The sequence below is a fragment of the Theropithecus gelada genome, chromosome 8 (genome assembly GCF_003255815.1).
Source record: "Theropithecus gelada isolate Dixy chromosome 8, Tgel_1.0, whole genome shotgun sequence".
Classification (NCBI taxonomy): domain Eukaryota; kingdom Metazoa; phylum Chordata; class Mammalia; order Primates; family Cercopithecidae; genus Theropithecus; species Theropithecus gelada.
Window position 1 is genome coordinate 50,389,663 of NC_037676.1, and position 3,981 is coordinate 50,393,643.

The 3,981-nt window shown below is 35.7% G+C and overlaps 1 pseudogene; it reads right to left on the reverse strand.

The window, feature by feature from the left end:
* Positions 1 to 1,712: 1,712 nt before the first annotated feature.
* LOC112630613 lies at positions 1,713 to 3,981 on the reverse strand (annotated as a pseudogene).

Consider the following 3,981-nt stretch of genomic DNA (forward strand, 5'->3'; position numbering starts at 1 on the left):
GCACAGTCTTGATTAGTATAGTTATATAAGCTTTGAAATTGGGCACTGATTCTTCCCACATTATTCTTCTTTTTCAAAATTATAGCTATTCTCATCCCTTTGTCTCTTCATATATCTTTTGGAATTGTCTGTTTATATCTACAAAAACTTTTGCTGAGATTATGATAGAAATTATGTTAAACCTGTTTATCAGTTTTGGAGAGAATTGGCATCTTTCCTACTTGAGTCTTCCAATCCATCAACACCGTATGTTTCTCTGTTTATTAAATTATCTCTTTTTCCATCAACATTGTGTAATTTCTGGCTTACAAGTCCTGTGTATGATTTGTTACATGCGTACTGTTTTTTTTTTAAATCAATTTTAATGGTATTGCATTTTTACTTTCCACTGAAAGGCCATGTGTCCATGTGTTTATTGCTGGTACATAGAAATACAATAGGTTTCTTTATGTTTATTTTGTGTCCATGACCTTGCTGAGCTCACTTATTAGTTCTAGGAGTTTTTTCTTTTCAGGTTCTTTGTGGCTTTATATGTAGACCGTGTGTCATCTGCAAATAGGGGCTGGTTCATGACTTCTTCTCTGATCTGTGGCCCTTTGTTTCCTTTTCTTGCCTTTTTACAATGGTTCGATAGAGCTTCCAGCACTATGTTGAATAAGAATGTTACGGTAGACATCTTTACTTTGTTCTCAACCTTAGGGGGAAAACATTCAGTCATTCATTTGTAATATTAAGTATAATGTTAGCCTCAGGGTGTTTGTAGACATTCTTTATCAAGTAGAGGAAGTTTCTCTCTATTCTTAATTTTTTGAGAGTTTGTAAAAATCATGAATGAGTATTGAATTTCGTTAACTGCTTTTTCTGCATTGTTTGGTATAATCATGTGATTTTTCTTGGGGGTATAGCTCAGGGGTAGAGCATCTGACTACACAATCATGTGATTTTTCTTTTTTAATCTGCATTATAGTGGATTGCAATGATTGCTTTTCAAATACTGAGCCAGCATTGCATCTTTGAAATAAAACCCAGTTGGTACTGAGTGTAATTCTTTTTACATATTGTAGGACTATATTTGCTAATATTTTGCTAAAGATTTATATACTATATTCATGAGGGACACCAGGCTTTGTTGCTTTTGTTGTACTGTGTTTTTCTAGTTCTGAACTGGGACGTGTTCTTCTATTTTCTGAAACGATTCTGCAGAGTTGGCACTAATTCTTCTTTACATGTGTGGTAGAATTCTCCAGTGACACCACATGGACCTGAAGATTTCCTTTCTGAGAGTTTGTTAATTATGAATTAAATTGTCTTAATAGTTTCAGGGCTAACACAATGATCTTTGAAGTAATTATTTAGTATTGTAGTAGTTTGAGTTTTTCAAGGAATTGCTTCATATCATCTAATTTGTCAGATTTATATGTATAGAATTGTTCATTGTATTCCCTTATTATCATTTTTTTTGAACAGTTTAAATTAAGTTTTATTTGCTCTCTCATTTTACAATAATCTACCTCATAAACGTCTTCTACAAACAGAGCATATATCCTGGGTGTGTTATACAAAGTTATAAGTTAATTATTTTTTCCAAGCAGGTTGTAAAGTATCAGTGTATCATATGAGAGTTCCCCTAATAGGGAACAAAATTTAAAATAAAACAATCATTTTAAATTTACCAAGTAGAGAATTTTTTCAGTAATCATTCATCTCTATATTCACATTCTAAGTATTTTCTTGTGATAAACAAACTGATTCAAATGATTTAAGCTATCCCACCGTTTAACAAGAAAAGCCTCTACAATAATTGGAAACCATGGTGTTCTCTTAATTTTACAACTAGCTGCTGTTTTCAGAAGTTCTTTGAGTTCTTCCTTTGAGACAACTTTTAATCTCATTGGGATCTAGACTAAAAGTGATATTCTTCCTCACAAATAAAATGTAATCAATTTCATGTTCACCCCAGATACCATCAGACTGAGCCTCATAGTGAATTCATGTTAAATAATTAATTTCTTCTGGAGGAACTGCTTCCATGGGGATTCCTAATTCAGCTTTCAGATGCTTCTGTGCTGCTTGCCTTACTTCAAGGTCATCACTTTCCTCAAGCTTGCCTGAATTGCCTAATGGATGACCACAACAAGTATTGGTAAAGCAACCCGGAAAGGTAAACTTAGCATCTGAGCTTTCCTCTAGCAGGAGCTTATTTTCGGTGTTGAATAAACCAATGACTTTCTTCACAGAATTGGAAAAAACTGCTTTAAAGTTCGTATGGAACCAAAAAAGACCCCACATTGCCAAGACAATCCTAAACCAAAAGAACAAAGCTGGAGGCATCACGCTACCTGACTTCAAATTATACTACAAGGCTATAGTAACCAAAACAGCATGGTACTGGTACCAAAACAGAGATATAGACCAACGGAACAGAACAGAGCCCTCAGAAATAAGAAATAATACCACACATCTACAGCCATCTGATCTTTGACAAACCTGACAAAAACAAGAAATGGGGAAAGGATTCTCTATTTAATAAATGGTGCTGGGAAAACTGGCTAGCCATAAGTAGAAAGCTGAAACTGGATCCTTTTCTTACTCCTTATACGAAAAGTAATTCAAGATGGATTAGAGACTTAAATGTTAGACCTAAAACCATAAAAACCCTAGAAGAAAACCTAGGTAATACCATTCAGGACATAGGCATGGGCAAGGACTTCATGTCTCAAACACCAAAAGCAATGGCAACAAAAGCCAAAATAGACAAATGGGATCTAAGTAAACTAAACAGCTTCTGCACAGCAAAAGAAACTACCATCAGAGTGAATAGGCAATCTACAGAATGGGAAAAAATTTTTGCAATCTACTCATCTGACAAAGGGCTAATATCTAGAACCTATAAAGAACTCAATCAAATTTTAAGAAAGAAACAAACAACACCATCAAAAAGTGGGCAAAGGATATGAACAGACACTTCTCAAAAGAAGACATTCATACAGCCAACAGACACATGAAAAAATGCTCATCATCACTCGCCATCAGAGAAATGCAAATCAAAACCACAATGAGATACCATCTCACACCAGTTAGAATGGCAATCATTAAAAAATCAGGAAACAACAGGTGCTAGAGAGGATGTGGAGAAATAGGAACACTTTTACACTGTTGGTGGGACTGTAAACTAGTTCAACCATTGTGGAAAACCATGTGGCGATTCCTCAAGGATCTAGAACTAGAAATACCATCTGACCCAGCCATCCCATTACTGGGCATATACCCAAAGGATTATAAGTCATGCTGCTATAAAGACACATGCACACGTATGTTTATTGTGGCACTATTCACAATAGCAAAGACTTGGAATCAACCCAAATGTCCATCAGTGACAGACTGGATCAAGAAAATGTGGCACATATACACCTTGGAATACTATGCAGCCATGAAAAAGGATGAGTTTGTGTCCTTTGTAGGGACATGGATGCAGCTGGAAACCATCATTCTCAGCAAACTATCGTAAGAACGGAAAACCAAATATCGCATGTTCTCACTCATAGGTGGGAATTGAACAATGAGATCACTTGGACATAGGAAGTGGAACATCACACACCGGGTCCTATTGTGGGGAGGGGGTAGGGAGGAGGAATAGCATTAGGAGATATACCTAATATAAATGACGAGTTAATGGGTGCAGCACACCTACATGGCACATGTATACATATGTAACAAACCTGCACGTTGTGCACATGTACCCTAGAACTTAAAGTATGATAATTAAAAAAAAAAAAAGACACTAAAAGCCCAACGCAATAATCATTTTTCAGTGTTCTCATTCAGGTGACAATTCTTCTTGGTCTCAGCCCCAATTTTATTGTCATTTTCATCAGTAAGGTTACACATGTCTGCCAAGAGCTGAAACTGTTGCTCATAGAGATGGCTGGTATTTATTTCAAGCATTGTTACAGAACATCAGATTTGTCTTAGAACACTGAG